This window comes from Phocoena sinus, chromosome 15 (genome assembly GCF_008692025.1).
Source record: "Phocoena sinus isolate mPhoSin1 chromosome 15, mPhoSin1.pri, whole genome shotgun sequence".
Lineage (NCBI taxonomy): Eukaryota > Metazoa > Chordata > Mammalia > Artiodactyla > Phocoenidae > Phocoena > Phocoena sinus.
The window spans coordinates 10732996-10754409 of NC_045777.1; the positions used below are offsets into that span (position 1 = coordinate 10732996).

At 43.7% G+C, this 21414-nt stretch overlaps 1 long non-coding RNA gene across 1 annotated transcript; it reads left to right on the forward strand.

The window, feature by feature from the left end:
• The first annotated feature begins 588 nt into the window (after positions 1–588).
• On the forward strand, positions 589–20346 carry LOC116740755. Its single transcript, XR_004345946.1, has 3 exons — positions 589–687; positions 16492–16686; positions 20118–20346. It is a non-coding gene; the product is annotated as an uncharacterized LOC116740755 (long non-coding RNA).
• The last annotated feature ends 1068 nt before the right edge of the window (positions 20347–21414 follow it).

A 21414-nucleotide genomic window follows, 5' to 3' on the forward strand; every position in this document is an offset into this window, starting at 1 on the left:
GGCATAGAGGGTGGCAGGGCTTGGAGAGTACACAAGCCACTCAAAAGATAGGTACATTCAATGGATGACACTACAGGTGGTTAAGAGGGAACAACTTCCCCTTGCTGAGCCTCAGTTTCCGCCTCTGTAAAATGAGTATGCTAATGATAATACCTCTCTCATAGGGTTGTGAAGATAGAATAAGTTACTGCATGTAAAGTGCTTAGAATATTGCTTGGCCCATAGTAAGCGTTCAATTAGCATTGCTGTAATTACTGTTATCTGCCAACCACAGCTCATAGCCTGTGCGCTGCCAGAAGTTTGCATCCCCTGGGCTACCTGGTCTATAGCTAGGGTTTGTAGTGAACTAGTATTTGGTTTGGTTTGGTTTGGTTTTTGTCTTCTGAACTTCCTTCCAGCTTTGAGGAATCCCCAACTTTATGGTGCAGAGCCAGCCTCCCACTATTAGACTCGCTTTCCCAGCCTCCCTTGTAGCCAGGGCACAGGCACGTGACACGGGATCCACCAATCAGATGCAGCTGCCAGCGAAGGTCAGGAAGAGGAAGGGACTGCTCAGACTTCCTGTTGGTGCCTGGTCTGTGCCTGGGCTCTGTCTTTGGAGAATCCTTCTAAACGGGGTCAGCCGTTAACACCGACACTTCCCTTTGTAGGAACAGCCTCATTCAAATCCAGGCTCCAAGTCTCCAGGTAGGTGACCTTGACCAAGTTACCTGTCTGAGCCTCCGCATCCTCCTCCACAAAAAAGGGTGCAAATAACAGCCCAAACCTCAATAAGCTGTTTTGAAAGTTAAATAAGACAGGACATGGAGAGCACAGCACTAAAACAGCGACCGTGGGTGCCTGCTCAGAACAATAGTTTTCAATGTATAAAATAAAATGTATAGGATTGCAACGGAAGCCTATCATACTGAAACACAGCTATTAAATATATATATATATTTGTGTGTGTGTGTGTGGTACGCAGGCCTCTCACTGTCGTGGTCTCTCCGTTGCGGAGCACAGGCTCCAGACACGTAGGCTCAGCGGCCATGGCTCACGGGGCCAGCCGCTCCGCGGAATGCGGGACTCTCGCAGACCAGGGCACGAACCCATGTCCCCTGCATCGGCAGGCGGACTCTCAGCCACTGCGCCACCAGGGAAGCCCTATTAAATATTTTTTAAATGAGTAGGTAGTTCAGTAATAAATGAACTTCTTTGTTATCCATGAATTAATAAGATATAGCAGTGGTTCTAATAATTACCATAATTTGGAGACACTGAGGAACATAAACAATATTTCAAGATACCTGCAGCAAGTGTAATGTAATATGAAAATATCTGGAATTTTCTCTATGACAGATGTAGGGGATAGATCTAGGAAAAAAGCTTTTTCCTTCTACCCTTGTAGGTTCTCAGCTGGGCTCTGCAACAAAAGATAAACAGGAGAAAAGCATAGAAATTGATTTAATAAAAGTTTTATGTGACATTTTCTCATAAGGACATGAAGACCCAAAGAAGTGACGAGGCCTTAGTGCTTATATACTAGGTTAAAGAAAGAGTAGCAGTTATGGAAAAAATAACCAAAATTACGGGGAGACTAAAGGAAGATAAGGACTTCCCTGGTGGCCCAGTGGTTAAGAATCCACCTGCCAATGCAAGGGACACGGGTTTGATCCCTGGCCCGGGAAGATCCCACATGCTGCGGAGCAACTAAGCCCGTGAGCCACGACTACTGAGCCTGCGCTCTAGAGCCCACGAGTCACAACTGCTGAAGCCCGCGTGCCACAACTACTGAAGCCCATGCACCTAGAGCCCACACTCCGCAACAAGAGAAGTTACCGCAATGAGAAGCCCGCTCACCGCAACGAAGAGTAGCCCCTGCTCGACGCAACTAGAGAAAGCCTGCGCACAGCAACAAAGACCCAACACAGCCAAAAATAAAAGTAAATAAATTAAAAACATAAAGGAAGGTGAAATATTTTCACAAGGTCTGTTTGTACAGATTTTTCTTGGCCTCCTCATCTTTGGTGATAGGACTGTTTCTTTCCTCCTGGTCCAGGGAGGGCCTCTTTCACCTGGGAGTTTATCCCCTGCTTTCAGGAAGAAAAGGAGAGGCCAGAGAGCCCTTTTTGCACCTGCTGTTTTTCAGGCTCAACATTATCAATATGCCAAAGCAGCACAGATGGAGGTGGCACGTCTTGAATTCCTCTGCAGGTCCTGAACTCCATCCTAGATCACGGGACGTGGCTAATACTACAGAGGTTTGCTGCTACATTTGTGGTGGGAGGAAATACTAAACTTCAGTTAGAGGTTAGTGAAATAAAGATGGATATTTTTTTCTCCCATCTGAATGCTAACTCTACACCCTCAGTAAAAAACGACCCTTGACCCAACACAAAGTAACACTTAACAATTAGCTAACCCCTCAGCATCAATTAGTGGCCTCTCCACCTCCCCTGATGTGTAGCTGACCTGAGTGAGTTAAAAAATGTCAGCTCGGCCATATATGAGGATTTGGCCAAGTTCCTTAAGACCTCTGTGTCTGTTTTACTCAAACTTAATGAACCCTCAGTGTGCAAAGCAAGGTCCAAGGCCCTACAGCACCAGGCTCATCTGGGAGCCTGTAGAAAGGCAGACTCTCAGGCCCCACCCAGACCAACTGCATCAGAGGCTGCATTTTAATGAGCTCTCCAGGGGACTGGTGCGCACGGTAAACTTTGAAACGCACTGTCTAAACTTCATGGCTGTGCAATCAGGATGAAAGAAGCTCAGGCCTAGAGACAACTTAGAATCAAGGCTGATTAGCAGTAGAAAGGAGGAGCAAGGAGGGAGGAAAAGGTTTGCAAGCAAATAAGCTTGAGGTTCCTTGGCCCATAACAAGTGCTACATAAACCCTTATTAATTTCCTCCTTTGGAGCGCCCATGTCCTCAGACGTATTAATCTACCAGAAGCTGGCATTCGTGTACTCCTGAGCTACACTCTGGGAGTAATTAGTTCAACCTGAACGGCAACCATCTATTATAGACGCTGCGAAGTGCTGTCTGTTTCTTGTCCTTCACCCCCACCTATTGGTCTTTCTGAGAACTACAAACTAGAGTCAAGACTGCTCTTCCCACTGACCCTGCTTGTAAAGGTTCAGGTCTGTAAAGTTCCATAAAGGAGGTAAGAACCCTAAAATACCTGTGCATCCGGAAGAAGTTCTCTGCTAGGCTCTCCTTTATTCTCCATGTTCTAGACCCTTCCATACCGGCAGGGGGAAATCATTCAAGTGGTCTCTAACATCTGTTCCATGTCATGTAGACATTTGATGGGCTCTCTTCACAATAGTTTCATGGTTTCAATCTTAGATTAGAAATCAATCCTAAAACTTGGATAATGTAAGCATGAGAAAAATACAGTCTCTTCCCATATCTTTACATGTCTGGCTACTTCTCATTCTTTAGTCCTCAAACTCAAGTGCCACCCCCTCTATAGTTTTGCCTTGGCCATCCTTTTTTAAGAAGCTATCACCCACCTGCCCACCTAGAACCTCCTTATCACATCACAAAGATTGAATTCCCTCATAGATAAAATTATTTATCACCTAAGTATGTTCTACCTGATCACCTGTTGATCCAAGCATAAGGTAAGCATCCTTCTATTTTGGTCTAATTCGACCCACACTATCATTTTCGGGGACTAGTGTTGTTACCGAGTCCAAGCTCATACTGCTCGCCACGTGACAGGCCAATAAATCAAGAGATGAGTTGCTGGGGCAAAGAATAGCAACTTTATTTGGAAAGCCAGCAGACCAAGAAGATGGTAGACTAGTGTCTCAAAGAACCATCTTCCCCGAGCTAGAATTCATTTAGGCTTATTTCATAATAAAAGGGAAGGGGGTAAAGTCCTGGTTCTAGCCAGACTCTGAATGGGATGTGTTCATTTCTTCCTTCCTGAAGCCATTCACAGGTGGACCTGGTCAGTATGTTTCCTGTGAGCTAAACAATGGTATTTTAGTTTAACACATGTTACCTGGGAGGCAGGGTTCCCAGAGATGGGCCATTATGGATAATTTAAGTTTATAGGCAACATCCCTTTAGTGATTAACTTGTAACAGAATACAAAGTGTTTTCCCAATGACAGTGTTAATTTTATAAATACACTTTTTTATGTAGAGGCAGTACTTTTTCATGGAAAATTGAGATCTTTGTCCCAGCAATTCAACTTCTAGAAATTTATTTTACAGAAATAAATAAGTATATGTACCTAGATGTTCACTGAAGCAGTTTATAGTAGAAGAAAAGACTGGGAACCAGTTAGGGGTCCTTATCCCAGGGTCCACAGACTCCCAGAGTGTCCATGGATAGATATGTTTTTCCATGTAATTGGTTTCTCTTGTGTCCCCATGTATCTTACTTTATGCTCTTAAAAACATTTTTTCTGGGCTTCCCTGGTGGCGCAGTGGTTGAGAGCCTGCCTGCTGATGCAGGGGACACGGGTTCGTGCCCCGGTCTGGGAAGATCCCACATGCCGCGGAGCGGCTGAGCTTGCGCGTCCGGAGCCTGTGCTCCGCAACAGTGAGAGGCCCGCGTACCGCAAAAAAAAACAAAAAAAACAAAAAAACATTTTTTCTGAGATGTCCTTTAGTTTCACCAGCCTGTCAAAGGGAACTATGGTGGAACCAAGCAGGACCCTGTGGGGCTCTCCTGGGCACATTTCTTTTCAGGTCCCCCATTTCTTATTTTCAGGATAAAGGCTTCAGCCTCCTAGACCTTCCCGGAGTACCAAAGGGCAGATTCAAACATTTACAAATCAGGGAAGTAGGAGAATGCAGAAACAAAGGCGGAGCCATCAAGAAATGATAGGGCAGGGCTTCCCGGGTGGCGCAGTGGTTGAGAGTCCGCCTGCCGATTCAGGGGACGCGGGTTCGTGCCCCGGTCCGGGAAGATCCCACGTGCCGCGGGGCGGCTGGGCCCGTGAGCCATGGCCACTCAGCCTGCGTGTCCGGAGCCTGTGCTCCGCAACGGGAGAGGCCACAACAGTGCGAGGCCCGCGGACCGCAAAAAAAAAAAAAAAAGAAAGAAAGAAAGAAATGATAGTGCAACGATTAAAGTAGGATCCTGGTTCCTCCTCAACGGATACACATAACAGTATCTTTGAATTCTGCTGGAACTAAGGCCCCCACCCAGGTGGAGGATGGTAACTTCAGGCTGAGCACAAGATTCCTGGAACACCACCCTGTTACCTCACCACCAACCAGTCAGGAGAAAGTCACACATCCTGCAGCCTTCATCCCAAATTTTGCCTATAAAAACTTCTCCTCAAAAGCCACTGGGGAGTTCAGGGCTTTTGAGCGTGAGTCACCCATTCTCTTTGCTTGGCCCTGCAGTAAAACCTTCTCTGCTCCAAACTCCAATATTTCTATTTGTTTGGCCTCACTACGTGTCAGGCACACGAAGTTGTGTTCAGTAACAATTGCACAAAAAAAGTTGAAGAGCCCCTTCATCCAAAGAGACCAGTTGATTTGATTGGGGTACATGCATAGCGTGGAATAGTCATTGAGCTATTTAAAAGAAGTAGGTTATCTACATGTAATGAGCTAGAACAATCTCAAAAGGACATTGTTAACGGTGTGGAACGGTGTGTATTATGGTCACATTTATATTTAAGAGAAGGGTATTTTCACATCTATGGTTTTGCACACACATACCATCTCGGGAAGGAGACACAGGATACCGATAACCATGGCTGCTCTGGGCAAGGGAACTGGGGGTCTGAGAGTTGGGGGTGGGAATAATAGTTCCTTTTTACTCTTTATCTTTTTGACTTGTTTGGATTTTTTTAAACATTGCAAACATCTCTTTGTTAAAAGTTCAATTTGCAAAGTTTAAATAAATCTCGGGCTTAATCCTTGAAGCCAAAACACTTAATAGAGTCTCGTGACACTTGTTGGGAAGAGATTAAATACGTGATAAAATGACTACATACTTAAACTTAAAAAAAAAAACAAAAAACACCTTACTAGGTCAAGTGCATGGTCCACCCTGCTCAGAATCCTCTCCCAGAAAAGGGCCCTTGGGGTGACACCAGTGGAGCATGGCTGTCACAAAGTGGATGGAGAGGTCCCCAATCTCTGTGTTCTCCCACGGATACCATGCTGTGGGGTCTCCCACACACACCCTTTTCCCTTTGAACCTTTATATTCTGTTGGAGAATATATAAGCAGCTGGACCTTGAATAAGAAAAAAATTTTATTCTACTTTTTTTTTAATAAATGTATTTATTTATGGCTGCATTGGCTCTTCATTGCTGCACGTGGGCTTTCTCTAGTTGAGGTGAACGGTGGCTGCTCTTCGTTGCGGTGCATGGACTTCTCGTTGCGGTGGCTTCTCTTGTTGCAGAGCACAGGCTCTAGGCACACGGACTTCAGTAGCTGTGGCCCGCGAACTCACAAGCTGTGGCACACAGGCTTAGTTGCTCCAAGGCATGGGGGATCTTCCAGGACCAGGGCTCAAATCCGTGTCCCCTGCATTGGCAGGCGGATTCTTAACCACTGCGCCACCAGGGAAGTCCCTTAATTTTTTTTTTTTAAGAAAACAGAAATGGTTGTGCACAACATTTATTGTTTTTGCATTTGCTGCCAGGAATGTTTGCCATGACTTTGGGGCCAAGCTGTAGATAGAGATCTGTGAATCTCGAAGCATGACGGTGTCCACTCTTCCTGAGTCCGTACCTGGACTCAGTCTCCACTTGGCTTGTTTGGATTGGTTTAAGCTGTAAACTGATTCAAACCTTTCTACACAAGCTGTGTATACATTTCAAACAGACCATCTATCACCCTGGTGGTGAAATCTGACAAGAACAATATAAAGTGGTTTATAGCACTTACTGATTTTAACTTGGCTAATGTCCCAAACTAGTTCGGAGATAAGGCAGTACTCAGCAAACTTCTGTTATTTGCCTACCATTGTCACAGTTTTTGTTGCATGTATTACTATTGTTTATAATCAATATTTTTCTTTAAATCTATTTCTCTTTTTTTTGCATTTTTGAATTTTATTTTATTTATTTTTTATACAGCAGGTTCTCATTACTTATCTATTTTATACATATTAGTGTATACATGTCAATCCCAATCTCCCAATTCATCCCACCACCACCACCCCCTCCACTTTCCCCCCTTGGTGTCCATATGTTTGTTCTCTGCATCTGTGTCTCTATTTCGGCCCTGCAAACCGGTTCATCTGTACCATTTTTCTAGGCTCCACATATATATGGTAATATATGATATTTGTTTTCCTCTTTCTGATTTACTTCAATCTGTATGACAGTCTCTAGATTCATCCACATCTCTACAAATGACCCAATTTCATTACTTTCAAGGCTGAGTAATATTCCATTGAATATATGTACCACATCTTCTTTATCCATTCGTCTGTCGATGGGCATTTAGGTTGCTTCCATGACCTGGCTATTGTAAATACTGCTGCAGTGAACATTGGGGTGCATGTGTCTTTTTGAATTATGGTTTTCTCTGGGTATATGCCCAGTAGTGGGATTCCTGGGTCACATGGTAATTCTATTTTTAGTTTTTTAAGGACCCTCCTTAATGTTCTCTGCAGTGCCTGTATCAATTTACATTACCACAAACAGTGAAAGAGGGTTCCCTTTTCTCCACACCCTCTCCAGCATTTGTTGTTTGTAGATGATCTGATGATGCCCATTCTAACTAGTGTGAGGTGATACCTCATTGTAGTTTTGATTTGCATTTCTCTAATAATTAGTGATGTTGAGCAGCTTTTCACGTGCTCCTTGGCCATCTGTATGTCTTCTTTGGAGAAATGTCTATTTAGGTCTTCTGCCCATATCTGGATTGGGTTTGTTTTTTTTTAAATATTGACCTGCATGAGCTGTTTATATATTTTGGAGATTAATCCTTTGTCCATTGATTTGTTTGCAAATATTTTCTCCCATTCTGAGGGTTGTATTTTCATCTTGTTTGTAGTTTCCTTTGCTTTGCAAAAGCTTTTAAGTTTCATTAGGTCCCATTTGTTTATTTTTGTTTTTCTTTCCATTACTCTAGGAAGTGGATCAAAAAAGATTGCTGTGATTTATGTCAAAGATTGTTATTCCTATGTTTTCCTCTAAGAATTTTATAGTGTCCAGTTTTACATTTAGGTCTCTAATCCATTGTGAGTTTATTTTTGTGTATGGTGTTACAGAGTGTTCTGATTTCATTCTTTTACATGTAGCTGTCCAGTTTTCCCAACACCACTTATTGAAGAGACTGTCTTTTCTCCATTGTATATCCTTGCCTCCCTTGTCGTTGATTAGTTGACCGTAGGTGCATGGGTTTATCTCTGGGCTTTCTATCCTGTTCCATTGATCTATATTTCTGTTTTTGAGCCTGTACCATATTGTCTTGATTACTGTAGCTTTGTAGTATAGTCTGAAGTCAGGGAGTCTGATTCCTCCAGCTCCATTTTTGTCCCTCAAGACTGCTTTGGCTATTTGGGGTCTTTTGTGTCTCCATACAAATTTTAGGACTTTTTTATTCTAGTTCTGTAAAAAATGCCACTGGTAATTTGATAGGGATTGCATTGAATCTGTAGATTGCTTTGTGTAGTATAGTCATTTTCACAATATTGATTCTTCCAATCCAAGAACATGGTATATCTCTCCATCTGTTTGTGTCACCTTTGATTTCTTTCATCAGTGTCTTATAGTTTTCTGAGTACAGGTCTTTTACCTCCTTAGGTAGGTTTATTCCTAGGTATTTTATTCTTTCTGTTGCAATGGTAAATGGGAGTGTTTCTTTAATTTCTCTTTCAGATATTTCATCATTAGTGTATAGGAATGCAAGAGATTTCTGTGCATTAGTTTTGTATCGTTCAACTCTACCAAATTCATTGATTAGCTCTAGTAGTTTTCTGGTGGCATCTTTAGGATTCTCTATGTATACTATCATGTCATCTGCAAACAGTGACAGTTTTACTTCTTCTTTTCCAATTTGTATTCCTTTTATTTCTTTTTCTTCTCTGATTGCCATGGCTAGGACTTCCAAAACTATGTTGAATGATAGTGGTGAGACTGGACATCTCTGTCTTATTCCTGATCTTAGAGGAAACACTTTCAGTTTTTCACCATTGAGAATGATGTTTGCTGTGGTTTGTTGTATATGGCCTTTATTATGTTGAGGTAGGTTCCCTCTATGCCCACTTTCTGGAGAGTTTTTATCATAAATTCGTGTTCAATTTTGTCAAAAGCTTTTTCTGCATCTGTTGAGATGATCATATGGTTTTTCTCCTTCAATTTGTTAATATGCTGTATCACATTGATTGATTTGTGTATATTGAAGAATCCTTGCATCCCTGGGATAAATCCCACTTGATCATGGTGTATGATCCTTTTAATGTGTTGTTGGATTCTGTTTGTTAGTATTTTGTTGAGGATTTTTGCATCTATATTCATCAGTGATATGGGTCTGTAATTTTCTTTTTTCGTAGTATCTTTGTCTGGTTTTGGTATCAGCGTGATGGTGGCCTCATAGAATGAGTTTGGGAGTGTTCCTTCCTCGGCAGTTTTTTGGAAGAGTTTGAGAAGGATGGGTGTTAGCTCTTCTCTAAATGTTTGATAGAATTCACCTGTGAGGCCCTTAGGTCCTGGACTTTTGTTTGTTGGAATATTTTTAATCACAGTTTCAATTTCATTACTTGTGATTGGTCTGTTCATATTTTCTGTTTCTTCCTGGTTCAGTCTTGGAAGGTTATACCTTTCTAAGAATTTGTCCATTTCTTCCAGGTTGTCCATTTTATTGGCATAGAGTTGCTTACAGTAGTCTCTTAGGATGCTTTGTATTTCTGCCATGTCTGTTGTAACTTCTCCTTTTTCATTTCTAATTTCATTGATTTGAGTCCTCTCCATCTTTTTCTTGATGACTGATGGTTTATCAATTTTCTGTATCTTCTCAAAGAACCAGCTTTTAGTTTTATTGATCTTTGCTATTGTTTTCTTCGTTTCTATTTCATTTATTTCTGCTCTGATCTTTATGATTTCTTTCCTTCTACTAGCTTTGGGTTTTGTTTGTTCTTCTTTCTCTAGTTCCTTTAGGTGTAAGATTAGATTGTTTATTTGAGATTTTTCTTGTTTCTTGAGGTAGGCTTGTATTGCTGTAAACTTCCCTCTTAGAACTGCTTTTGCTGCATCCTATAGGTTTTGGATAGTTGTGTTTTCGTTGTAATTTGTCTCTAGGTACTTTTTGAATTTCCTCTTTAATTTCTTCAGTGATCTCTTGGTAATTTAGTAACGTATTGTTTAGCCTCCACGTGTTCGTGATTTTTATATTTTTTCCCTGTAATTGATTTCTAATCTCATAGCATTGTCTTCAGAAAAGATGCTTGATATGATTTCAATTTTCTTAAATTTACCAAGGCTTGATTTATGACCCAAGATGTGTTCTATCCTGGAGAATGTTCCGTGCGCATTTGAGAAGAAAGTGTAATCTGCTCTTTTGGGACGGAATGTCCTATAAATATCAATTAAATCTATCTGGTCTATTGTGTCATTTAAAGCTTGTGTTTCCTTATTAATTTTCTCTCTGGATGATCTGTCCTTTGGTGTAAGTGAGGTGTTAAAATCCCCCACTATTACTGTGTGACTGTCAGATTCCTCTTTTATAGCTGTTAGCAGTTGCCTTATGTATTGAGGTGATCCTCTGTTGGGTGCATATATATTTATAATTGTTATATCTTCTTCTTGGATTGATCCCTTGATCATTATACAGTGTCCTTCCTTGTCTCTTGTAACATTCTTTATTTTAAAGTCTATTTTATCTGATATGAGTATTGCTACTCCAGCTTTCTTTTGATTTCCATTTGCATGGAATATATTTTTCCATCCCCTCACTTTCAGTCTGTATGTGTCCCTAGGTCTGAAGTGGGTCTCTTGTAGACAGCATATATATAGGTCTTGTTTTTGTATCCATTCAGCGAGCCTGTGTCTTTTGGTTGGAGCATTTAATCCATTCACATTTAAGGTAATTATCGATATGTGTGTTCCTATTACCATTTTCTTAATTGTTATGGGTTTGTTTTTGTAGGTCCTTTTCTTCTCTTGTGTTTCCCACTTAGAGAAGTTCCTGTAGCATTTGTTGTAGAGCTGGTTTGGTGGTGCTGAATTCTCTTAGCTTTTGCTTGTCTGTAAAGCTTTTGACTTCTCGGCTGAATCTGAATGAGATCCTTGCCTGGTAGAGTAATCTTGGTTGTAGGTTCTTCCCTTCCATCACTTTAAATATAGCGTGCCACTCCCTTCTGGCTTGTAGAGTTTCTGCTGAGAAATCAGCTGTTAACCTTATGGGAGTTCCCTTGTATGTTATTTGTCATTTTTCCCTTGTTGCTTTCAATAATTTTTCTTTGTCTTTAATTTTTGTCAACTTGATTACTGTGTGTCTCAGTGTGTTTCTCCTTTGATTTATCCTGCCTGGGATTCTCTGTGCTTCCTGGACTTGGGTGGCTATTTCCTTTCCCATGTTAGGGAAGTTTTCCACTATAATCTCATCAAATATTTTCTCAGGTCCTTTCTCTCTATCTTCTCCTTCTGGGACCCCTATAATGTGAATGTTGTTGCATTTAATGTTGTCCCAGAGGTCCTTAGGCTGTCTTCATTTCTTTTCATTTTTTTTTCTGTATTCTGTTCTGCAGCAGTGAATTCCACCATTCTGTCTTCCAGGTCACTTATCCGTTCTTCTGCCTCAGTTATTCTGCTATTGATTCCTTCTAGTTTATTTTTCATTTCAGTTATTGTATTGTTCATCTCTGTTTCTTTGTTCTTTAATTCTTCTAGGTGTTTGTTCTTTAATTCTTATAGGCCTTTGTTAAACATTTCTTGCATCTTCTCGATCTTTGCCTCCATTCTTTTTCCAAGGTCCTGGATCATCTTCACTATCATTATTCTGAATTCTTTTTCTGGAAGCTTGCCTATCTCCACTTCATTTAGTTGTTTTCTGGGGTTTTATCTTGTTCCTTCATCTGGTACAAAGTCCTCTGCCTTTTCATTTTGTCTATTTTTCTGCAAATGTGATTTTCCTTCCACAGGCTGCAGAATTGTAGTTCTTCTTGCTTCTGCTGTCTGCCCTCTGGTGGATGAGGCTATCTAAGAGGCTTGTGCAAGTTTCCTGATAGGAGAGACTGGTGGTGGGTAGAGCTGGGTGTTGCTCTGGTGGGCAGAGCTCAGTAAAACTTTAATCCACTTTTCTGCTGATGGGTGGGGCTGGGTTCCCTCCCTGTTGGTTCTTTGGCCTGAGGCGACCCAGCACTGGAGTCTACCGGCTCTTTGGTGGGGCTAATGGCATGGTGGACTCTGGGAGGGCTCACGCCAAGGAGTACTTCCCAGAACTTCTGCTGCCAGTGTCCTTGTCCTCACGGTGAGACACAGCCACCCCCCACCTCTGCAGGAGACCCTCCAACACTAGCAGGTAGGTCTGGTTCAGTCTCCCCTGGGGTCACTGCTCCTTCCCCTGGGTCCCAGTGCGCACACTACTTTGTGTGTGCCCTCCAAGAGTGGAGTCTCTGTTTCCCCCAGTCCTGTCAAAGTCCTACAATCAAATCCTGCTAGTCTTCAAAGTCTGATTCTCTAGGAATTCCTCCTCCCGTTGCCGGACCCCCAGGTTGGGAAGCCTGACATGAGGCTCAGAACCTTCACTCCAGTGGGTGGACTTCTGTGGTATAAGTGTTCTCCAGTTTGTGAGTCACCCACCCAGCAGTTACAGGATTTGGTTTTATTGTGATTGCGCCCCTCCTACTGTCTCATTGCGGCTTCTCCTTTGTCTTTGGATTTGGGGTATCTTCTGTGGTGAGCTCCCGTGTCTTCCTGTCGATGATTGTCCAGCAGCTAGTTGTGATTCTGGTGCTCTCGCAAGAGGGAGTGAACGCACTTCCTTCTACTCTGCCACCTTAATTTTTAATTGTTGTTTTAAAAAGCCACATACCATAAAATTTACCACCTGAACTGTTTTTATATGCACAGTTCATTAGTATTAAGTATATTAAGTATATTTTTGTGCAACAGACCTTCAGAACTTGCAAAACTGAAACTCTATACCCATCGAACAACAACTCCCCATTTGCCCTCCCCCTAGCCCCTGGTAACCCCATTCAACCTTCTGTTCCTATGATTTTATCTACTCAAGGTACCTCATATAAGCCTTGAAGCCACTGGCCACAGTGGAATCCAGAGCAAGTCAGGTAACCTCTGCCTCTTTTTCTTCATCTGTGAAGCAGGGATGACAATAGGACTCACCTCACAAGCTTGTGTGAATTAAATGAAGCCCTATTAATAAAGCTGTTTGAACGATGCCTGGCTCACAGGAAGTACTATATAAAGGATGGCTATAGTTATGATGGTTGGGACGTATTTATTTTCATGTATATTAGGGAAAAGATTAAACCAGTACAGCAAGCCTATGACTTCGTGAATAGAATTGCTTAAAATTCGACTAAAATATGTTTTGAATTTTTAAAAGTTGATTTAAAGAATGTTCCATTTTTTTTAAAGTACAAGTGTACAAAATGACAAGCTTTTTCAAAGCAAACTAGTGCCCCCTCCTGGTACTGGGGCAGCAGTGTTGGGCTGATCCTCTAACTGAGAAGCAGAAAATGAGAGAGACGGACCATGTCAGCTCCGTAGCTCACCTTCTTCAGAGACTGTTGTTCACTGGTAATCAAGGGCTCGATGTGGCCCAGGTGAAGGTAACCCATGCTCAGCCAGCCACCCTGCACCCACTCCAGGATCCGTCTCTGGTTCCCCAGTATGGCACTGCTCTGGACAGCCTGATTTTCTCCCGGGAATGTCTGCAGGCTTGAGGAAGCCCAGGGAACGCTCACCAGAGGTCTTTCCACTCCAGCAGGGGTCTAGGCCCCGCCAGACACATCAGAAGGCCTTCCTTGCCTTCTGGAAGGGCAAGTCACCTTTCTTGCCCCTGTGCTCTTTATACATCATGGCAGTTAGCACTTGGTAGGTCCATAGAACACAACCCAAATTTCTCACTGTACCTACCCAGTGCCTACGTCCTCTGACCCTGACCTTACACTGTCTCCTCCCCTCACCCCCTCCCACCTCCTGCCACACCAGCCTCTGTCCTCAAATGCACAGAGCTTTCTCCCACCTTAGAGCCTTTACCCCTGCTGGTTCCCCCACCCAGATTTTCACATGGCTCTTTCCCCACTTGCAGGTCTCTGCCTGCTGCCATCTCCTCCTGGCTGTCCTGCTGATGCTGGCCCCCAACCCTCTCTGCCACTATCCTGTTTTATTCCCTCCATGACATTCCCAATAGAGAAAGTATTGTCCTTCTCTCCTCACCTGTTTGTCATCTGCATCTTTCGCCAACTGTGAGCTCCTTGAAAACAGGTACCTGTCTGTCTCGCTCACTAAACATCTCCAGCCTCTACTCAGTGTTCAATGAATATTTGTTGAATGAATAAATGGTATCCTCACTTTACACACAAGGAAATTCCAAGAGGAGGAGTGACTTGCCAGACAGTTAGAAGTGTCCCCGAAGGTCACGCCTTTGACCTATGCCACACTACCCAGGTCCAGCCTGGCTGCAGCCGAGTCGGCTCAGGCATCCTCACTGAAAATGCTTTTCCCTTTTGGCAAGGGTCGGGGGGTCATTCTGACTCTGGTGACATCACATGGGGGAGACTTAATCATCGAGTCGGCTCAGGCCAGCTCCATGGAGCAATCCCTCAGCCCATGACTCACCCCCACTGACATTTGCAAAGAATGTGTAGATACAGTATCAGTGGAACTTTTCACTCACAGGGAAGAGTAATCGGTTTGCTCCTTGCCTCAGTCACCAAATTGGCAAGTGAGTTGCCTCTGAGAGCAGTGGACAAAAGGGGACCCTCATGCATCCTCAAAACAGACACACATGCAGATTTTTTTTTAATAGGTCATCACCAATTGCAAACCCTTATTCAGACCATGACATGGTTGCCAGAGTGATTCAAGCAATCATTTGACAAATATTTATTGAGCACTTCCTGTGTTCTAGGCACTGATATACAGCAGGGAACAAAACAGACACAAGTCTCACCCTTACAGAGCTGCCATTCTAGTGACTGAGACAGATGTAAACAAATAAACAAAGAAAAACATAATTATGTCAGAGGGTGACATGCCATGGAGAAAAACAAAGCATGGAAGTCCGAGAGAAGGTGTAACTTAAAATTGCATTTTAAATTTTTGATTTTTTAATTTAATTAAGTAAATGAAGGCCTCCCTGAGAAAGTGACATTTGGGCAAAACAGAAGGTAAAGCCGATGCAAAGGCCCCGAGGCACAAGTCTGGCATGTTGGCAGCATAGCTGTGAGGCAGTGTGGCTGGGGCAGAGTGAGCAGGAGAGAGCAAAGGAGACAAGGCCGTAGAAGTGAGAGGGCAGCTGGCAGTCCTCTGGACAACTTGGCTTTTACTCTGAGTGAGATGGGAGCCAGAGGAGGGGTTTGAGCACCAGTGTGGCAGGACCCACCTAGGTGTTAACAGATTCCCTTTGGCTGCTTTGGGAGGACAGATTGAGGCAGGCAAGGTAGGAGCAGAGACCAGGGATGCACCAGTTCCGGCTGGAAGTGATGGTGCTTAGACCAGCAGAGGTCCAGATTCTGGGTGTATTTTGCAGGTAGAGCTGACAGGGTTTGATGGCAGATGGGATGTGGGAATAAGGGAGAGAGAGCATGATTACAAGTTTCGTGGCCTCAGCGCCTGGAAGTGTGGTACCACTTTCAGAGCTGGGGACTCCGCGATAGGAAGGGTGGGTTTGGGGGAAGATCAGCGTAGTAAACCAGACTCATCTGGACTCATATAGATCAAGGTGATCCCAAAACAACCACTGACAAAAACCCAAACACCAGTCCAGCGCCAGGGAAACTGCTCAGTTCACGCAATTTACAAGCAGCAGAGAAAACTGTTGAATTCAGTTTTCAGAAGCTCCTGCTGGAAGAAGCTGAGAGAGAAAATGGGCTGCTAGAGAAAAGAGAAGGATGATTGCTGAGCACAAAAGCCTCCTGCAGGAGGAAGGGGGTGCACCTGAGCCCCCTCCCCATGCAGAATCCAGGACCCCCGCTTCTTGCCACCTTGGCTCATCAGCTCCCACTTCTGACATGGTTCAACCTCAAAACCACAAAGGAGGCACTTTCTAATCCGCAGCTTCTAATGAATGCCCAGCTCCCTTGGGAAAGAGCTCAACACACATATGGATGTGGGAACAAAAAGGGCCCAGTCCCTTGAACAGCCCAAAGCGTCTCAAAACGAATGGCAGGTGCCCTGATGGTGCGTCTCTCACTTTGTCCAATGTTCGTGCCTCTGAGGTGACTGACAATCCTGTTACCGCCCGAAGACAAACATCTCACGTGGCTCGGATCACCCCCTGCTCCTGGCGACAGCAGGCACAATTTCTGGTCACAATTAAACAAAACAAGAGGGTCTGGTGCCAGGGGAAGTGAGAACCACGGCCACTGTCAACTGTCAGCTTTTCCCCACAGTGATCCAGAATGAATATGGCAGGAGCAGGTGCGGCCCCAGGACCTGGTGACCTGAGGCTGAGAAACCTGGAGAAGACCTAGACATCCTGTGAGGGATCCCAGGACAGGACCAAGCAGGAGGCCTGAGGGTGCACTAAATCCCAGTGACAAAGAAAGAGCATCCCTCTGGGAGATCAAGGATAAAAAATTGACAAGGTAAGCAGAGTCCTAATTTGGGGTGAGAACGGCTGGAATTGTATTTCTGTAGTGGATCTTTTGTTTCTGCCTGCCCAGCATCTGTCTCCACTTCTGGCCACAGAAATTCGATGTTTATTTGGAGAACTATATTAATTACATTTTTTTATTCTGTATTTTTGATGCTTTGATGTTTGGGGCCTTGCAGACCCTGGAGGGACTGTCAGTTCCTAAAGATGGTAAATTTCTTGCCCTGGAGCTTGCTTTTCATATGCAAACCAGCCAATTCAGAGCCACACCCCCACTGCCTCCCCTGCTGGTGCTCACACTCCAGGCCACTGTCCACCTGCTCTGATCACTTGGCCCAGGGACCAAGCCACTAGGGACAGCCCCTCTGCCCCAGAGCCCACTGAAGTTACTCAAACTAGCCAGTCCTGAGGCTGCTTACCCTGTTTCCTTGTTCCTTCTCACGGAAACCACAAGAAAGGCTCTCGACAATGTGTCTCCCACCCCCTCACTCTGACCAACCCCCATTCTCCCCCATGACACGTTTTTCTTTTTTTTGGAATCTGTGGGTACAAAACCATCTTTTCAATGGCAGCCATCTCCTGATCTGTTAGCCTCATCATTCCTGAATAATAATAAAACCTACGTTTCAAAACAAAAACGACCTCTCCCCCACTTGCAGTCCATGGGTCTGTATGGAGCTTACCCTACCCCCAGCCCTATTTCAGGGGTGGGTATGTGACCCAGACCTGGCCAATGAGAGTATCCCATCCCTGCTTGCCATCGTTAAATGTCCAATGAGAGTCAGCCCTGAGATTTTAGTTAGAAGGATTGGGAAAGAGTCGTTGAGAGGGTGGTGTCTCATCTCTGCTTTGATCTTCTGGCTCAGCTCACCAGCAGGGTGGTGTTTCCTCCTGCTACGGTGAGCTGCACAGGTGCAGGAGTAGACCAGAAGGCTGAATTTAATTAGGGCTGGGATTTTGCCAATAGAGTATATAAACATAGCAAAAGGGGCAAGGGTGCGGAGTATGTTAGAAAGTGATTAAAGCAATGGAAAATAGAATCTAAAATGGGTTAGAGGAAAGTGAAAATATGGGGAGAGGGGAGCTGGGGAGTACAGTGAGTAGGTTGTAGGGCCATGGATTTGTACAGTCTGGTGGGCCAAGGCATTGTTGGAATTGAGGCAATAGAGGGAGTGAGTTGAAAGGCTAGGAACGGGGTGGAGCCAGGTTTGGGGGCCCTGATGCTTATATAATTTAGGGACTTTCATTAAGAAAAGGATTACAGGGAGTTCCCTGGTGGCCTAGTGGTTAGGATTCCAGACTTTTCCATGGCCCGGGTTTAATCGTGGGGGAACTGAGATACTGCAAGCTATGCAGTGTGGCCAAAAAAAAAATTACAAAATTAGTAGGATCTCATTGAGAGCTTTGAAGAGGGTCCAGGCAGGTGACAGGTCCAAAGCTTAAACTTCATTGTCTTCATGGTGAATCCACCATTGGCTAGAACCTTGAAATTTGTTATGGAGGAGACATGATTGATTATTGGTAATGAGATCAGGTCTGGGTCTAGGTTGCGATTTGATTATAAGTGACCATCTTTTGGTTCCAGTAACGCTTCACCTCTAAGAGGCAGAGTTTTGATAACAATGATTGTGGATTTTACCGTGGCTTTCAGCTGGTCTGCAGGCTGGGATTCTCAACTGCATTACAGAGAGTCTGGCTTTAAAGAAGTGCTGCCCGCCCCAAGTAGGTTCTGCCCAATTGGCTGCCCCAAACTCTATTACTATTTTGAGAGAATTGTTGTTTTTAATGGCTTTGGGTACTGAGAGAAGAAGCTTCTGGAATTCACATGGCTGGTTCACAGGCTCTTGAGGGCACCATCCTCCGTGTGTCTTTATCAATTTATCAATTACATAAACTATGACCATGACTTCACATAGTGTGGCTTCACCCACTGACGGGTGATAGAGTTTACTAATAACCAAATAAGGAACAAGAGCCTTAACATAGAGATAATAGGCCAACTTCTTAGACGGAAGTAAAGAAATCGTTTGATGAAATTAAGGCAAATCCGAAGTCTGAGAAGACCATCAAAATGGGCTCTGCCTGGAACTCTGTTTCCCCAAATCCGATTTGATCAGGGAACTAAGGAGAAATGAAGGTGGTTTGAAACATACGAGCTTCATTCCTACCGTCAAAGCAGGAACAGTGGAAGAATGAAAATCAATACAGGTCACAATTTTGCAAACCCTAGTGAACAAATCAGTATAGGCAAGGGCTATGTCCATCATCAAGGGCTGCTAACATCATAAACAAACAGACACCCAGACTCTCTGACTCCTGCTGCAGGAACACACCGCCCCCTGTAAAGATGTCTTGCCAAAAAAAGTCAGTCCTGAATCTGAACCAGCCACTAAACCTAAACACCAATGTGTAGGAAATACGGAGGACAGAGGAACATGTTAAATTACACCACAGGGCTGCGATCAGCAAAATCCAGACTGTGGGAAAATCTACAGGACACACAACCCAGTTTCTTCAACAAACATACTGCCAGGGAGAAGGAAAAGTTGGAGGGTGACATCTGTAGATTAAAAGACAGATGACTTAGAGAGTTAATGAGCATCTCAAGCTTTTTCTTTTCCTTTTTAATGATGCCTGCACTATCAGGGTATATCTCGTGTTCTCTCTTTTGTTTGGCATATAATCATGCACAACCTTTTTATTTCTTCGAGGTGGGAGTATATTTTTATTTCCTAAATGCCATACTGTAAAGATCAAATTCTTAAGTGTGTTTGTGCAATTCAAAAATAAAGATATACTAAGGTGGGGGTGGTGGTAAATACTGGTCTAGATACGAGGCAAACTTAATGCAAGTCTTACTTTTGGTTGTATTTTCCTTGTATATTATAAGCATTTATTTAACTTGTTGCAGTTTGAAGTAAAAAAAGCTCTAAAATGTATGTTCAACAATAGTCATTAAAATGTTTGCAGCATAAAAAAATTTTAAAAAAAGATAGATGACATATATCAACCAATTGGAATTTGTAGACTTTATTTAAATCCTCATTCAAACATTTTTAGAACTCTAAGATTTATGAGACAACTGGATATTTGAATACTTATTGGATATTTAATAATATTAAAGAGTTATTATTCAACATACAATAATGGTATTTCAGTTATTGCTTTTTTTAAGTCCTTTGTTTTTTTAAAAAAAATGTATGGATAAGATGATGTGGTAAGCAGAACTCCAAGATGATCCCCAATCACTAATGCCCTTGAGTGTGATACGAGGAATACCACTCACCCAATATGTTACATTATAGGCAAAAAGGATTGTTGTGGTTGTAAATAAGGGCCCTAATCAGTTGAGTTCATCATCAAAAGGGAGATTATCTTTGGTGAGCCTGGCCTAATCAGGTGAGTTCTTTAACTGTTATCTAGATATCAGGGACAGAAGAAGTCAGAGGGATGTGCTCCTGCTGGCCTGGAAGAAAGCAAGCAGCCATGTCCTGAACTGCTTGCAGGGGCGTATGACAAGGAACTACGGGGAGCTTCTAGGAGCAGACCGCAAGAGTCTGCTGACGGCAGGGAGAAGACGGGAACCTCAGTCCTACAGCTACGAGGAAATGAATTTTGCCAAGAACCAGTGAACTTCAAAGAGCACTTCAAGCCCCAGGTGAGAATTGCAGCTTTGACAAAGAACTTGACTTCAGCCTGGTGACACTCTGAGCAGAAGAGTCAGCTAACCCACACCCAGACTCCTGACCCACGGAAACTGTGAGATAATAAGTTTGTGTTGCTTAAAGCTGTGAGGTTTGCAGTCATTTGTTATACAGCAATAGAAAATGAATAGGAATGATAATGTTTGGGATTTCCTTCAAACTGAGGGAAAGAGGAGTGGAATGTCTGGAGGAGCCCCTGCAGAAGTGTGGTCCTCACCAGCCTTCCAAGGTTGGGGTTCAGACATTTCAGCAATAACTTTGGTTCTGGAATCTGCAGCTGAAACAACAGCTTCAGGAAGAGTAAGAAACATCCCCAGCAGGCAGGCTTTGCAGGCCAAAGAAATTTCCCATCAAGAGTCAGGGCCCAGGGGCTTCCCCGGTGGCGCAGTAGTTGAGAGTCCGCCTGCCGATGCAGGGGACACGGGTTCGTGCCCCGGTCCGGGAAGATCCCACATGCCGCGGAGCGGCTGGGCCCGTGAGCCATGGCCGCTGAGCCTGCGCGTCCGGAGCCTATGCTCCGCAACGGGAGAGGCCACAACAGTGAGAGGCCCGTGTATTGAAAAAAAAAAAAAAAAAAAAAAAGAGTCAGGGCCCAGGACGAACACACCTGCTCAACAAGAGCTCATGCCCGTTTCCCATAAGGACCCTAGAAACACAGGGCTCGAAAGGGGGTAGCAAACAGAAAGAGGCTTTGGACCAGCCCAGGCTGCCTGGATTCAAATCTTGTCTCTCCCACGTTCTAGCTGGGTAGACTTGACCCAGTTATTCCATTTCTCTGTACTTCAGTTTCCTTGCCTGTAAAACAAGAATAATAATAGAATCCACCTGACGAGTTCTCATAGAAATCAAATTAATAAGTATAAAGCACATAGGACAGTGTTGGCATTCAGTCAACTGAATTGGATCATTCTTTGCTATAAATGATTATCCTGAGTATGAAGGAAAAGACCTCAAATAAGACCCTCGCTTTTTTATTTGGCCACGCCGCGCGGCTTGTGGGATCTTAGTTCCTCAAC